General features: G+C 44.9%; 1 protein-coding gene and 1 long non-coding RNA gene across 6 annotated transcripts in view; both read left to right on the top strand.

Annotated features, from left to right (window-relative positions):
- PBX1 (PBX homeobox 1) overlaps positions 1-17,299 on the top strand; it is a 335,304-nt gene that overhangs the window by 35,720 nt on the left and 282,285 nt on the right. The gene's annotated exons all lie outside the window — the stretch shown is intronic.
- On the top strand, positions 219-8,317 carry LOC120855504. Its single transcript, XR_005719256.1, has 3 exons — positions 219-231; positions 6,730-6,739; positions 7,761-8,317. It is a non-coding gene; the product is annotated as an uncharacterized LOC120855504 (long non-coding RNA).

Raw genomic sequence — 17,299 nt, 5'->3', positions numbered from 1 at the left:
GGTATTCTTGTCTGAAAAGGCCCATGGACAGAGGAGCCTGGTAGGCTAGGGTCCAGAGGGTTGCAAAGAGTTGGACCACAACTGAGCCACTAAGTACACAGGAGGAACCTTCGGCTCAGAGAAATTTAGTAACTTGCTTAAGGTCACACAGGTAATGAGTGGCATAGCTGGGATGTAAGACAGGGCCTCCTGTCTTGAATAAATCACTTATTTTCAGTTGTGTTCATTGCAGTTCTGGGCATTCAAGGAAAGCATGCTCAGGACACAGTTTTTGAGATAGGAGTTCTCAGTGATCTTTGTTTTGTTTCATAAATCGCTCAATATTTCTTTGGAGTGATAGTTATTGCAGTTAAAAACTGTTTTATTTTTTCTTTCTTTTGTCTTTGTGGCAGTTAAAAACTTTGGAAACATGATTTGAAGTCATGTTGACTCTCTGTATTACCAGTTATCTCACTTCTTAATCTAGGGTGGGTGTACATGGCCCCTGAGGGCATACTGGGAAGAACCTCCTCTGCCCCTGTTTTGTTGAAAGAGTTGATGGTTATCTGAAAGGCTGTTCATCTTCTGAGAAAGTAGATAAAGGTTGATGGTTGGAAAATACAACATAGTTCTTTATGGCCTGGAACTATCATAATGGAGCTTTTGGCATGGCACAGAGATAATTGTCTACCATACTTCCAAATTTGTTGGCCCAAAAACAAGAATTTCCCAATTCTGTATATGGTCTTAAGAATTCAGATGTTATTATTTCTACCTCTACTATTCTACCTTGATTTTGTTTACTAATTCTGATTTTAGTTCTTCTGTTGCTCAATTTCTCTTAAAAAATAATTATTATTATCTAGGAGGAAACTTTTGCCTGGAGGATCCCATGGACAGGGGAGCCTGGTGGGCTGCAGTCCATGGGGTCACTAGAGTCAGGCACGACTGAGTGACTTCACTTTCACTTTTCACTTTCATTCATTGGAAAAAGAAATGGCAGCCCACTTCAGTGTTCTTGCCTGGAGAATTCCAGGGACGGGGGAGCCTGTTCCTGGCTTTCCTGAAGGCTCTAGGTTAAAGAATCTGTCTACCATGCAGGTTCTATCCCTGGGTTGGGAAGATCCCCTGGAGTGGGAAATGACAACCCACTCTTGCCTGAAGAATCCCATGGACAGAAGAGCCTGGTGGGCTACCGTCCATGGGGCCGCAAAGAGTCAGACCCGATTGAGAGAATGAGCACACCACAGCAAAGAGGACTGTGACATCCGTTTGGATGCCCCCCTGCTAGGATGCTTCTAAAGTTGTGACCTTGCTATGTACTTTTCCTCTACGAATTCCTTAAGTTTCTATATTTTAGGACTTTACTGTTAAGAATGGATTTCTTATGGCCTTTTTGGGGAGTCTAGTGGCCATGTGGTACCTCAGAAGAGTTTGTAGCTTATAACTCTGGGCCCTCAACAAGCCTTGGCCTTTAAAGAAATTGATCTGAATTGTTGCCAGATTTTTCTGTAGAGTTCCCACTTCCTGGGCTTCTGGTTTTTGTTTGTTTGAGCTGACTACTGAAATAAGAATATGTTTCCCTTTTTCTCTCTTTTCCTTTTTTTTCTTTTTTCCTCCCTTCCTACAGGGTGGTAGAGTCTCCAGCTGGTGAATTTCAGACTAGAGTTAGATGGGGAAAAGGCATGTGGTAGAAAGCCTAAGTCATTGTCTTCACTGTGGCTTCTTCAGATATTTCTCCACTTGAGCCTACCCAGATGCCTACCATACCCTCTTAGCGCTAAAAGAGACTTCTGTTGGAGGTGAACTAGTTTAATTCCTAGAGTTTTCTGATAACCAAACTAATGTCAAAGTGGAAGTGGAGTCTTTAGCATAGGGTAAAGACCTTGAAGAACCAGACCGCAGTTGGTTTCGTCATCAATTCTTATCCTTTCTGCGCAATAGGTTCTGCCCTTCCCGGTTCTGCCTCTGCCCCTTTTATTCTTCTTGACTTTTCGAAGGGCTTCCTGGGCAGCCACATTTTTCATAAAGAGTCTAAAATAGCTTGACATTTGTATAGTACCTTAGAGTTTACAGCACATTTCATTTATATGATCAGATATGACCTTTAAAACCACCTGGAGGAAGGAAGGAGAGGTATCATTATCCCCTTTTCACCTAAAAAGAAATGGAGGCTCAAAAAGGTAAAGTGACTTGCCCTACGTTATGCAGTGTGGCAGGGCTTGAATTTGAATCCTGGTCTGTGTCATTATCAGTTTCTCCCTGCTGATAGACCAAACCATGTTTCTTTACACCAGACTCAATTTTCATCTCTTTTTCCTCCTGCTTTTTCATCAGAGTCAGCCATCCTAATCAATGATTTCTTTTTAGCCCTTCCCATGTCTTCCTACAGATCTCGTGTCCAATCCCACTCTTTTACCCGTTCCTTGCTCACCTCTGCTGGGATTGCCATTTCCTTCTCCAACATGAACTCCAGTTTTCCCTAAATTGTGTCGTTCTTTCCTGATAGATTCTGAATTTGATCCCAGTCTCTACTGCTTGATCACTTCTCCCTTTTTTCTCTTTTGTCTTTCTTTAGGCAAGTCTGGAACTTCTGGCAAATATTTAGCTCATTATTATTATTTTTTACAGTAATCTCTTGTGAATATTTTGGCAGTGGCCTCTTCTTAATTGCAGTCCTCTCTGGGGAAGGGTTAATAGTTCAAACCCATCATTTTTCTTGCGAGGGTTGAGACTTACAGAAGTTGCCTAGAGTGAGACTGTCCCTCAGCATGGGGAGAGGGGCTCAGGCCTGGGATGGGGATGACTGGGAATCCAGTTTGGATACTGGTGATCATCAAGACGTGTGTTTTTTCTTGCCCCGCTGTAGAAAAATTGCTTGGGGAAGCAGAGACTCAGTGGGTTGCACCCTTCTAAAAGCCTACTGCGGAAGTTAAGAGTGGAAATAGCCTGATGTGTGTCCTTTTTCATTTTTTTTTCCTATTGGTTTGTTAAGAGCAGGCTTTGTACAAACTCCCTCCCCGCCAATTCACCACCCCCCGCCCCCACCGCTGCCGGCTTTTCTTAAAAGGCTTCTGTGTTCTTTTGAAACAGGCCAACAAAAGTTGAAGCCAGTGTGTTTGTGACTCAGACCTCAGGAGCGATACTTCTCCAAAGCAAATTTGAATTCACAGCTTCCAGTTTGGGGCACTCAGATCATCCTGGCAGTCTGAAGCACTTCTCCCAATATTGAGTACTTTCAATATGGTGTTCCTACTTCCCAATTTAGTCTGCTGGACCTGACACTTATGGGAAAATTTAGATAGAATATTTGAGTCAAGACTGTCCTAAAAAATCCAGGATACATGGTCACTGATATGTTCTTTGTACTGCTTTTTAAAGCCTCCTCTCTTGACACAAGAAGCAAAAAGGGAGTTTGGTACTTTCCTGTTGACTGGGACAACATGCCTGTTGAAAGTAGTAGGACTTAGCTAAAGCACTGGGCTGGTACACTCGCCCACTGTGGGCTAGTTCATTTACTGTATCCCTTGACCACATATTCCATCCTTAAAGTGGGCTCACCTTTTCATAAATGTTCGCTTCTAGTGACACAGTGAACTTGGGGGATCAATGTCCACGTGAGACTGGAGGAATTCAAACAGATACTTTTGGTGAGTCAGCACTTATGATCATTACACCTGAGGAGTTGTTTATATTCCATACAGATCAGAGAGCCCCCCTGCCCTCAGAAAGCAGATGCAGAGGTGAATTTAAGCTTCATTATTCAATAACAACCACTTCTAGGGCCCCTGGGCTAAGAAAACCTCTGCAGTTACAGTGAAATAAAGAAGAGAGAAGAGGAAGGTAACTTTGTCTGTAGTTCTTTCTGACCTTTGACTGTGTGGTTAAGGGGGTTTTCCCTGGAAGCTGCATTTTAAGTTCAGGTGGGCCAGTTGTAAAGATGACAGGAAGTTTACATTTGACGGAAGTGGGAAAAAGGACTTCAGTTTTAGGGTTTGTATCTCACTAGGAGAAGGCAATGGCAACCCACTCCAGTGCTCTTGCCTGGAAAATCCCATGGACAGAGGAGCCTGGTGGGCTGCAGTCCATGGAGTCGTGAAGAGTCGTACACGACTGAGCGATGTCACTTTCACTTTTCACTTTCCTGCATTGGAGAAGGAAATGGCAGCCCACTCCAGTGTTCTTGCCTGGAGAATCCCAGGGACAGCGGAGCCTGGTGGGCTGCCGTCTATGGGGTCTCACAGAGTCGCAGACGGCTGAAGCGACTTAGCAGCAGCAGCAGCAGCAGCGGCAGCAATGGGAAAAGCACAGCAATACTGTTTCTGGAGGAGGTGAGAATGAGGGAGTCTTTGGACTTTTAAGTTGTGGTAGGAGAAGGTGGAGCTCAAGTCATCTGGAACAGGGCTAGGTGTGGCTCCACCTGACCCTTCCACCCCCATTCCTGCCACCTGCCTCACTTGGAGCTTTCGCATTTTTTCCTCTCAGGGTCACATGTCTTGAAATGTTTCAGCTGGATATTTTGAAGATGAGACCCCTTAGCCTGTGGGATCCATTTTCCACAGAGCTCATTCTGGGGAGAGCAACTTGGCAAGGGAAGCTAGTTTGGACCAGACACTGCCCTTTGTTCTGTCCCAGGTCCTGGCTGAGCGCTGTGCCAACCTCCTTCCAGCCTTGCACCCTAGGTGGTGGGGATCTAGCTCCCTGGCCCTGTGAAAGTGAAACCTCAGTGTTAATCCGTTTAGGTAAAGCTGTTGGTTCAAAGATAATCTGTTGAGCCTCCCTTTCCCCATTCTCCTCCTTCTGCAGCAGGAGAGGGCATTCAGGTCTAATTCCAGGACTCTTGGGCTTTGGCTGATTGATGGGTCATGGTGGCCTTGGCAGAAAAGTCACCTAACCAGTTCCCAGGCCCTGGTTAGTTACAACCACGCACACGGGTATGGGCTGAAGAGAAACAGAGCTTAGGGAAAGACTTGCTGAAGGACTGCTGGAGGGTGCCATCCTTCAAGCCACCCTTCCCCCCTGAACTAGGTTTCAGTGTGTGCAGCTTGGGCTAACCTTTAGTGTTATGCTGCTGCATTCGCTGAATCTGTAAAATAAATGCTCTCTATTGGAGCACTCTAGGAAGCTACCCAGCAATGATTGTTTTAGTGAGATTATTTTACTTTATTCACTTCTATTTTATTCTTTTGATGTTCTTGTTTGTTTAATTGCTTGAACAAGGATCCGGCTGCTTGGGAAGAGTCCCCATCTGTAGCTCTGTTCATGAAAGTGAAAAGAATTAGTCACTCAGTCATGTCTGACTCTTTGTGACCCCATGGACTATAGCCCACTAGGTTCCTCTGTCCTTGGAATTTTCTAGGGAAGAATATTGGAGTGGGTTGCCATTCAATCCCTTCTCCAGGAAATCTTCCCCACCCAGGTACTGAACCTGGGTCTCCTGCATTGCAGGTGGATTCTTTATCATTTGAGGCACCAGGGGAACCACACATCCCACCGACACCCCCGACACAAAACCTCTATTTTCCCCCACAAACACCTGGACACCCTAACCCTTTCCACTCCCCTCACCTGCTGACTGGCTGTGTGTATTTTTCTCTCCACCTTCACCCCGCACCCCACCCCGGAGAGCCCCCAACAGACAAAAACAATTGTGCTAAATTGCTTGCCTACACGAAAGGGCTCTAGCCTTGGAGGGGAGCTCTCTAGGCACCTAATTTCTCTTAGATTTCTTTCTGTCCTCAGAGGTCCCCAAAGGTACTTGTAGAATGTTTGCCCTTAAACGGTTGTAAATTAGGGACTGAGAGTATGAAGCATTGATGAAGGCTTCAACTGGAACCAGTCTGCCAGCCCCAGGCTGGCACATGTTTAGTCCTGAGAAGTTGTTTCTTTGCAGGCCCTGCGTTCCTTAGTGTCAGGTTTCAGCTCCCTTTTCTTCTCTTTCTTCTTTTCTTCCACAACTTGTTTCCCTCCCCTACCTTCCTTATCTTCCATCTTTTCTCTTTCTTCCTCCAAACCCACTCCTCCCCCGACTAAGTTTTCTAAAAGGAACCACTAAGGATCCGAGTGAAACTAATGAGGCCAGAAAAGCAGCGTTTATTAAGGCAGGGGCAGAAGAGTTCATTCTTTTTTTTTTTTTTTTTTTTCTTCTATTTTTCCTTTTTTCTCCTTGTGTTTGCTTTCTTTCTTTATCTTGAAGCCAAGTTCAGAATGGATACTTGCAGAAGAGTGGAATTTTGAATAGCTGCCTAAGGTAAACAGAATGTGGAGAAAGTTCAGCTTTGTCCTATGCTTGAAAAATTAAAACTAGAGAAGAATAACGCAACTCAACTCAGACCTCAAGGGACTGGCCAGAGGCAGCTAGGGGACCATCACAGCGCTAATATAGTTATACCTGGGTAATGGAGAGTCACATTTTAAGCAGCTTCATTATGTGAAATTATGGATCATCAGAAGTATATCCAAAGATGTATGAAGAGGTCTTTGTGTAATTCAATGCGATAAATGCCTTTAAGCAGCCGTATACAAGTTGTGCAAGGTAACGAAGTCTTTTTAGGTAACAAACTCCTGAATTTGCTTAAGGTGTGATTTCCTTGCCCTAAATCCATTTCTTCTCCAGTAGGGTACTTTTGACAGATTGTGTGGAGAATATCCACATATTCTTCTTCCTGGGATCAGTGTTTCCTGTCACATCTACTCAAAGTTCACTTTGAGGTGCTTTTTAATTTAGTAAGCACGAGCTGTTCCCATGAGAGGATAACATGTAATTGTAAAAAATATTTCTATTTGTTTACTTATTGGACTGTGCCAAGGCTTAGTTTCCACACACAGGATTTCCATCTTCATTGCAGCGTGTGGGACCTTTAGTTGTGGCATGCTGGCTCTTCCTTGCGGCATATGGGATCTAGTTCCTTGACTAGGGTGAACCTGGGCTCCCTGCATTGAGAGTGTGGAGTCTTAGCCGCTGAACCACCAGGGAAGTCCCCAGTAATTTTAAGCACACGCTGTTTGCCATAGTGTAAAGCCCTTTGTTCATTATCTCACTTAACCCTATTATCATTTCCATTTTAGAAATGAAGAAACTGAGGGTTCCAGAAGCTATATAAATGGCATTAGACTGCTCTGAATAAAGCTGCTTGATTTCTTATCCACCAGTATTTGACCCTGATTGCCCTGTGATCCTACCAGTCTTAGGGTTACAGTCTGACTTCGGAGGCCGTTTCCACCCTGATACTTCTTCATTCGTTCACTCTTTGGTTATATGTATTGAGCACCTACTTTGCTCTAGGATGCTCTGTTATTCAGACCAGCACTTGCTGATAACTGTTTATCACAGGATCTAATGATTTAGCCTTGACAGATCAGGAGTGGATGCGGCCTTTGCATTCTATCCCCCGAGTCCTTGCTGATGCTATCTGCTTATAACTGTGGCATCCATATGTAATAAATAACTTATCAGAATAGTCATAAAGGGCTTGGCAGACAAAATAAACTGCTGGAGAAGACTGCGTTAAATTTTAATAGGAAGAATTCTAAGTAATAAGCTGAAAATGCGTCCTGGTATAGAGCTGAGCTATTGCTCTGAGGCTTTCCCTATGACCTTGTTATGTCTAGGACTGAATTTTTTTTTTTTTCATTTATGAAATATTTCAGTTTTAGATAAACGGCCTTTGAAATTTCTTACTCTGTTTCCCAAACAAGTAAAACAAAAATAAAGAGGGAATGAAGGCAAGACAAACACCTTCCTTTATTCTTTAGAGGTAGAGTGCCTTCCATATATCAAGCAATGTGTTCATATTATAGATCTCGATCGTTAGGAACTTGTATTCTGAGGGGAAAGACAAGGAAATTGTTCTTGTTCAGGGTGTGAAATGCTGTGATGGGGTTACAGGTGGAGTATTATGGGAGTGTTTAGGTAGGTACTGCTCCATCTTGATGGTGGTGAGGGCCATAGAATTTTCTTTGGATAGATGACATGTGAGTAGGGTGCTAAGAATGAAGGGGAGTGAGCCAGGTGGGGTGGATATAGGGGTGGAGAGGAGCAGAGTGGAGGAAGGACATTTTTGTGAAAATGCTTTTGTTGTTTTGGAGAAAGATGACTTTTGGTCCTCTGAAATTCTACAACATAGCTTCCAAGACTGTAACAGAGTTGAGTTGTCCTAAAGTAGATGAACCAGTCTTTTGGAATGTGAGTTTAAGCCCCAAGGAACTCAAGTCTCATTGACTCTTGAATTTGGTTTTTCCTCTTCTTTCATGTTAGGCATAAAAGTCTTCTCAATTCCAACTCCAGTGTTTAAAATATTTGGTGATTTGTGAAAGCCTTCTCATTAAAAAAAAAAAAAACAAAAAAAACAACAACAGTTGATCAAGCATATAAATAATATAATTAAATTAATAAATATGTGCTTAGTCGCTTAGTCATGTCTGACTCCTTGTGATTCCATGGACCACCAGGCACCTCTGTCCATGGGGATTCTCCAAGCAAGAATACTAGGGTAGATTGCCTTGCTCTCATCCTCCCAACCCAGGTCTCCCATGTTGCAGGCAGATTCTTTATTGTCTGAGCCACTAGGGAAGCCCAATAAATATATGTTGAGCATTTAAAGTTTAGGGTGCTGAGTGTAGATACTCAAGATTGCTCAAGGGACTATATAGCCAGTTCAAAGTAATAAACTTTTAAAGCTTACATGAAGCGAATGATATGTATTTGCATACAAATTCCAATAAGTACTCTATTCAAAGAAGTATGTCTCATGGTGCCTTTTTGTGGAAACAGTTTATTAACAATTAGTAATCATGTCTTATAAAGTTAAAAAATTTTATTTTTCACTAAAATTCTTTAAATTCAGATACTTATAGTAATCATGCCTTCCCTCTAATCCCCCTGGACTAGGAAGATTAACTGTCATTGCACTGTGTTCTTTTAATAACAATAAGCATGTGGATGGATGATGGTGACTATGAAGAAGGGCATGGGCAGGGTGACAGTAATTCCTTTCAGCTTTAAGGGATTTAAATTATTTTTCATTATTCAAGAGTTATAAGTTTTGTGTATATTTAAAACAAGTCTCATCTTCCATCTTCTCTAATAGGTAAGTTCTGTAATAAATTTATGATGTATGGTAATCTGATATTGTATTTGCTTACCGTCTGTGTTTCTCACTGGAATATAAAATCCTTGATAGCGGAGCCTTTGTCTTATTGCTGTATTCTTAGCACCTTAAATAAATGAAACAGTTAATACTTTATTTGTACAAGGAAACAGATGATACTTGCAAAATTTGCATAAACTTGATTGCATAAACATCCTGCCTTATAAGTTTTTTGATGAGAGAAAAATTTCAGAATCTTATAAACTCATTCCTTAGTTAGGATGACATAACTAACTCTGCCGTGAGGTTTTGGGAAAGTATTCCCAGTGACTGGAGTTGGGTTTCTGGATGTTGAAGAATGCACAGGTGTAGCGGGGGTCTGGGGTATATACCAGGCTGAATGTACATCATGGGTAGGGGCTTAGAGCCATATGACCTTTATTGCCAGAGACTTGGTCCATCACAGTGTCAGATTAGCCAAGCTAAGAAGTTATAGTTTGGAAGACTTGAGACCTGTTAAAGGATACCAGCTGAGAAGGCAATGGCACCCCACTCCAGCACTCTTGCCTAGAAAATCCCATGGGTGGGGGAGCCTGGAAGGCTGCAGTCCATGGGGTCGCTGAGGGTCGGACACGACTGAGCGATTTCTTTCACTTTTCACTTTCATGCATTGGAGAAGGAAATGGCAACCCACTCCAGTGTTCTTGCCTGGAGAATCCCAGGGACTGGGGAGCCTGGTGGGCTGCCGTCTATGGGGTCACACAGAGTCGGACACGACTGAAGTGACTTAGCAGCAGCAGCAGCAGCCAAGGATACCAGGAATATCAGAGGTGGAACAAAGATGCTAAGGATGGGTAGGGGAAAGAGAGTTCATGAGTTAGGAGTTGAGTAACCTGTTGTTATTCAAGTGAATATGTAAGAGGCTTTTGGAAATACATGTCTGAAGCTTTGGAGAGGCCTGGGCTAGGGACATAAATTTGGGTGTAATCAGCATGTATATGACAGTTGAAGTTAAGAGAGGGAACGTGATGATCCCAGAGAGTCTATACAGAATCAGAGAGGACCAGAGCAGGAGCAGAACCCCGAGAAGGCCAAAGTATGGAAATTGAGTAGGAAAGGACTATCAGAGATACAGAAGAAAAACCTGGAGGGAGTGGCATCTTAAAAAGCAAGGCAAGTTTGAGAACTCTTAAGTTTATCCATATCATTGGGTGCCATGACCTTCTTTTGGGCTTTTAATATTTCTCTCTTAACATATACTGTGTAACATTTGTCTGTTTACTGCCTTTTCCCTGTTCAGGAGCTCCGTGAAAGCAGGGTTAAAATGTGCTTTGTCTTTGTGCCTAGGTCAGGAATGGCAAAGAGGTTTCATTTCCTATGCCAAAGCTGAGAATTCTGTGCCAAGTCCAGGATCTTCAGAGAAGCGCGCCTTAATCCATTAATGATTTCAGATATGGGTTCAGGATCAGAGAGCGGTGGCAGCTTGCCATGTCTTCTTCATCTCTGCATTAGGTACTCATTCATTCATTATTTAGCAACCATTTACTGAGCCTCCAGCATGTGCCAAGTACCGTGCCAGGCGCTCAATAAATGTTTATTGAATAAATGTAGAATGGTTAAAGGCTTGCAACGCAACAGCCTTTACCAGCAGTGATAAAGAGACGTGACTGGGGTTGGGTAGCCTTTTGAGAATTGTGTGCCTGTTAATCCTACTTACTGGTGCAGAAGTGTACTAGTTAACCCAAAGTCCTTGTAAACACAATCCCAGATGTCAATGATTTTAATATAAATACTGTTTGCTTTACAAGGATTTAACTTATTAGAGCACACTTGCATCTCACTTCATCTTTGCACGATTCCAACAAGAGTGAGAGGTCAAATGTTGTTACCTCTGTTGGACAGATGAGGTAATAGAGGTGCATATTTCTGGAATGATTAACAAAGCCAAGGCTGAAGCAAGAGTGGAAAACAGGTCTGACTTCCACTTCTAGCTCTTGGGATTATGGCAGAGGGGTTGACTTCTGTGATCAGACATCCAGGGCTGCTCTTAGGGCAGATGCCTCATTTTTCAGAGGGGTTTTCCCATGAAGCCCCATGGGTGACAGGCAGCATTTGGGGTGGTGGAAAGTGGGTAGGAGGAGGGAAGACACTATGGGCTCCCAGAGGCTTTGAGGACTCCCAAGTCATGATTCATGATTCTTTCTCTGTAGCTAATTTGTGTTAAGTATAAGAATTCCAGGAATCTTTCAGGACTTGGGGGAGACTGCTCTCTCCTGAAATATAAAACATCTGCTCTGAGTCTCATTGGAGCTCCACTGTCTGGGGGGAAAAACAAGGGAAAAGAGTTGATATGAAACAGACATTGTTTCAAACAATAAACCCCCCTTTTACTCATTAATGAGGAAATAAATTAGGGGACAGAGGTGTCAGACTTTTCAGTAGGCCTTTCTTAGCACTAAATTTTTTTTTTTTTCCCCCGAGAAAGTGAGACGTTCAGAGCCAGAGACCAAAGTCTCTAAGAACACAAAACTGAGGGGTTGATGGGATGTGGCCTTTCCTTATAACCCTGTGATACTTTAGCATGTTAGGCAGATTTTTTTTTTTTTTTTTTTATCAATGCTTTCTTCCTGATAATCAGAGACATTACCCCTGAGGGGATAGAAGCTTGGCAGGACATGTATAAGGATCTACAAAAATGTGGAGGTAGATTCCACCTGCATCCTTCCTTACCTTTTCCGTGCCCCCACCAAATTCCCTTTCTCTCCCTCTGTTCCTTGAGATCTTCCCATCTACCACTTTCCTGGGTACTCTCGAGATTCTCAGTATCTGCTAGAATCTGCTAGAATCTCAGTATCTGCTCAGGATTTACCTGAAGAGCAACACCACATGGCTTACATGAAACCACTTTTCTGTTGAGTTTGCTAAGAACCTTAGACTTGGGGGAGAGAGTAGGAAGGCAAGCAAGTTTCAGGGGTGAAGACCGCTCTGATTTTGCCGATCACTGTATTCCCATCACCTAAGCCAGTGACTGGTGCATAGTCGGCTGTCCGTTTCTACTCAGTGAAATGTGTCAACTAATTTAATTGGGGAATATGGCAAAAGAAGCAGAGGAAGTTAGTGTATGGGCATCTTGAGCAGAGAAGGAAGTCTCATGGGGGCGCCTGCTCCACCAAAGGGCTGGTGCAAGTTCACGGACGCCCTCTGTCCAAAGCCCCCACCTTCTGTGTCTCTGCGGCTCTTTTGTCCCATCAGGTTCTGTTCTGAGGCGAGTGGTGGCTGCCACCTCAGCTGCCTCCCCTGCCCCCATGTGTCTCCGCTTGCCGTCAGCCAGCAAGCCTTAATGCATCACACTCTGGCGCCAATAACAGTCTCCCTGCTGAAAAAAGAAAGAGACTTGAGGGACTGGAATTGTGAGGGAAATGCAAGCTCTGTGCTTGGAGGGTGGTCCGGGGCCCCTCCCCCTTCTCCTCTTTGAACCAGAGAGGGGGCTGGTTCCAGGCTCAGTGGGAAAGCTCTTTCGAAGGGCGATGCACTTGGGCCACGGGGCACCATTTCACTTTAGTTGAGGGGGTGCCTGTTGTGTTCCAAAGAAAATGGGGTGGGGTTAACATAAAAGCAGAGTTTAGCAATCGGGAACCCAGTGGTCCCAGTGGCCTGATTTTTTAATTGATGATGAATTAAGCCCACAAGGCACTGGGGGTGGGTGGGGAGAACTTTTGTAAGAGGTTAAATTCCTGGTGGAGTGATGATAGGATTAGAAACAATTTGGTGGACGCAAGCAGAAAACCAGCAGAAATACAAGTGATCGGTTGGGCGCCGTGTCCTCGTGTTCTCTGGTTCACCCGGTGGCCCGTAGGCCTGTTGTCCTGGACGACCACAGCCTTCTGCCACGGGGAACACATTTGCATGCTTCCCTGTGCTTCCAGGCTGAGCTGGGAAGAAAGGAAAGAGAAAATCAAATGAAATGTTCAACCAGCAGAATTCTGTCTCCACTCAGGCTGGCTTACATTTGTCTCGCTTTCTATTTTCTGAGCTTTCTCTCACCATAAATCCTTTGCTTCTTTTATCCATTAAAATGTTTTTAATCTTTGTGCCAACACTTTGTCTTTTGGCTGGTTCTGTGTCTGTCTCAGCTCTATTATCCTCCCCACATTCTTTTTTTTGTCTCTTTATTGTCTCCTGATCTGAACCCCAGTCCTTCACTTTGAAATGCCTTTTTTTCCTTTTTCACATTTCAGGATTTCTTGCTTTATGATTGGATATTCACTTGTCCCCTTCTTGGGGTCAATATTTTTTCTCTAACTTGTGGCCATATCCACATTTTTGTGTTACTTTTGTGGACACACCCTCATTGGGACTCTGTTTCCCCTGGGTTGTCTGTTAAAGAGATGTGAGTCCCGCACTCCCCTCCCCCCACCAAAAAAAAAAAAGCGGCCCCTGGACTTCACTATCTTACCTAAATGCTTCTTTGCTTTGGGGCATAGGCATAAAACTTACTAAGCTCATCCACCATCCGAGAGGAGGGCGACACACCTCATAGGAAGTGGGGCCAGCCCCATTTTGCAGGGAGTCTGCCTGATTTCTTAGGAGATAGGGAACGGGGCTTTGCACGGCCTCCCGCTTACGTTTCTTGCATCTCACTTTACCTCCAGCAAGAGGAGGGCTGACAGCCTACAACAATGGCCTTCTTTCTTCTCCCAGGGCCTGTGTTTTGATAGTGTCGGGTTACACCCCAGCCTCCCCTTGGCCCATTTATAAACTTGACACGGGCCACATGATGTAATGTTATTTTTCAGGATCTCAATGAGGGAATTTTTTGCCCCAGGTCAGAAGAGCGCTGGTTGCTTTTTGCTGAAATGATCCGTGGCATGCTCTAATATATGGGCTCCCAGATCAAGAAGGTGGAGGTAGGAGAGAGAGCCGGGTCTGCACTGGAGCTGGTAGTGAGGAGTACGACCTTTTGTGTGTGTGGATATTCCACTTCCGGGTGCCTGAGCCAACCTTTGGCTATTGGGCAGTGCTACAAGCCTGGTAGCTGCCCCTTTCAGGGCCGTCTTGCTGAGAGCCATCGTTGTCTTGATCTCCAGTGCATTGCCATTGGGTGGCTGCAGTGCCCGAGCCTGCGCTGGAAAGTGACGGTAGGGAGGAAAGCAGGACCTTGGGGGACTTCCATGTACCTGAGTTTGTCTTGAGTTCAGCTGCCTCTCGCAACCCTGGTTCCTCTGCTGGGCTTGGGCTGGTGCTGTTCGGCGTGGCTGGGAGCTTGGAAAGGGAGGCTGACAGAGAGCTGATGGGCCTCTGGGCCTCTTGTACTCCTTCCCCTTAAGCCTTCACTGTGGTCTTTTTGTGGACACTACCTGTATCTTAACATTTTCAGAATTGTCCCATTTCTATATTTATATTTACTTGTTGGGAGCGCTGCACTCCCAGTGCAGACCACCTGTGTCCCCCTCTACCCTTTCCCTCTCACCTTCTGGAGATGAGCATGTTACCAGTACCTCATGAGAGGTGCTCAAGCACTGCAGTTAAGAGCAGTGGAGTTACACTCCAACTCTACTTTCCAATCCTGGCCGTGTTATTAATTGGCGTATTAACCTTGAACAAGTTAGTTGGACTCTGCCTCTGAGTGCCCGATCTGTTAAATGGGAGCAATGACAGATCTATGGTTACTGGGCAGATTAAATGAGTTAATATACTGCTTAGAACTGTCCTCAGTCCTGTGTAAGTTCGGCGGCTCTATGGTGGGCTTAATGGCGATGCCCTCCAAGAGGGCTTATACCATTCCCAGATCTGCTGCACCCAGAGCCCCTGCCCCTGCAGTGGCCGCTGCTGACCCGTACCTCCACAGGAGACACTCAAACACTCAAAGGCAGGTCTGGCTCAGTCTCTGTGGGGTCTGCTGGTGTGCACAAGGTTTTGTTTGAGCCCTCCGAGCATCTTTGGCGGGCCTGGGGTTTGATTCTAAATGCTGTTTCACCTCTCCTACCATCTTGCTGGGGTTTCTGCTTGGCCTTTGGATGTGAGGTATCTTTTTTTGGTGGGATCCAACATTCTCCTGTCAATGGTTGTTCAGCAACAAGTTGTAATTTTGGAGTTCTCACAGGAGAAGGTGAGTGCACGTCCTACTCTGCCATCTTGGGTGTTATTTAACTTATATGCAGAGTACATGTATAAGTTAAATAAGCAGAGTACATCATGCGGAATGCTGAGCTGGATGAAGCACAAGCTGGAATCAAGATTGCTGCAAAAAATATCAATAATCTCAGATATGCAGATGACACCACCCTTATGGAAGAAAGTGAAGAAGAACTAAAGGGCCTCTTGTTGAAAGTGAAAGAGGAGAGTGAAAAAGTTGGCTTAAAACTCAGCATTCAGAAAACTAAGATCATGGCACCTGGTCCCATCACTCCATGGCAAATAGATGCGGAAACAATGAAAACAGCAACAGACTTTATTTTGGGGGGCTCCAAAATCACTGCAGATGTTGATTTCAGCCATGAAATTAAAAGATGTTTGTTCCTTGGAAGAAAAGCTCTGACCAACCTAGACAGCATATTCAAAAGCAGAGACATTACTTTGCCAAGAAAGGTCCGTCTAGTCAAAGCTAGGTTTTTTCCAGGAGTCCTGTATGGATGTGAGAGTTGGACTATAAAGAAAGCTGAGCACCAAAGAGTTGATGCTTTTGAACTGTGGTGTTGGAGAGGACTCTTGAGACTCTTGAGAGTCCCTTGGACTGTGAGGAGATCAAACCAGCCCATCCTGAAGGAAATCAGTCCTGAATATTCATTGGAAGGACTGATGCTGAAGCTGAAACCAATACTCCGGCCACCTGCTGCAAAGAACCGACTCATTAGAAAAGACCCTGATGCTGGGCAGGATTGAAGGCAGGAAGAGAAGGGGACAACAGAGTATGAGATGGTTGGATGGCATCACCGATTCGATGGACATGAGTTTGAGCAAGCTGTGGAAGTTGGTGATGGACAGGGAAGCCTGGCATGCTGCAGTCCATGGGGTCGCAAAGAATCAGACATGACTGAGCAACTGAACTGAACTGAGAACTGTCCTTGGCATGTAGGGACCACTGTAGGAGAATTTTCTTTAAAAATTCCTTCTAGAACTATTTTGACAGATTACAACTATATTAATATTTTCTGTACCTAAGTTTCTCTTTCTGTGTGAGTCTTAAAGGTTGAAGTGGCTCATGTTCAGGCCTTGTGTTCCAGTGTTTGACCCTGAATACCTTGTCACCATCCCTATAGACAAGCCATCCCAGGCTGTCGCCTAGACGTTTATGCTGAGAGCCACGTTGGACTGCCAAGAAATGCATCTTATCCCAGCAGCACTGAACTGTCACTGTTCTCAGAACAGGTCCCACTCCTTGTGGCTCTCAGCGGTTGCACTGTGTCCTCTGCCTTGTATGCCTTCCCTGCATTCCACACCACCTGGCAAACTTTCCTCCCTCCTTCAAGGACCAGCACCATTATCAGAAGTGCTGGAAAGCACTTCTTGCCTTCCCCAGCCTTCTCCTGGGAGTCCTGGGAGCCAGTGCAGGGGTTGGGGAGTGGTCACTATGCCCCTGTCCTGCTCTGTGTGTGTGTAGGTGGGAGCCCCTGAGGTCTCCCAGACCAGCTCCAGCAGTCATCTCAACGTCTGCTAGAGAGTTAATGCTCCATATCTTAATAAAACAAACAGGTACTTTGTGGTAATAACATTATACATTCCTTTGTCTCACCTGCATGTTTGGTGAGGGCAGAAACAAAGAAATCAAAGTGCATGTTAGGGTCAGTCTGAGGTGGGATGTCTCCAGAGCATGGGCTGTTTACTGGGGGGCTGCCGCCAGAGTGCCCCTTGGGGTTCTTTCTCTTCTCCTGGAGCCTAGGGTGGTGTTCCCTTGGGGTACCCAGAACCTGGGAAGACCTGGCATGGCCTCATGGCCTTGCTAGAGGTAAACTCCTCCATCAACTCCCAGGGCTGCCTTTCTTAGAATATTTCTGTGGGGTGTCTAATGGCAGGGGGAGGGGTGGAGCAGAGGATTGAAGAAACGAAACACAATTCTTTGCCCACACTAGGAAGCAAGATGTAATTCTGTTCTTCTGTACATGATGCTGCTGCTAAGTCACTTCAGTTGTGTCCGACTCTGTGTGATCCCATAGATGGCAGCCCACCAGGCTCTCCCCCTCCCCCCCACCCCGCCCCCGGTCCCTGGGATTCTCCATTCAAGAACACTGGAG

Source organism: Oryx dammah, unplaced genomic scaffold, assembly GCF_014754425.2.
Source record: "Oryx dammah isolate SB20612 unplaced genomic scaffold, SCBI_Odam_1.1 HiC_scaffold_28, whole genome shotgun sequence".
NCBI lineage: Eukaryota > Metazoa > Chordata > Mammalia > Artiodactyla > Bovidae > Oryx > Oryx dammah.
The sequence above is the reverse complement of the archived record's forward strand: the minus strand, read 5'-3'. Positions and strand labels throughout refer to the sequence as shown.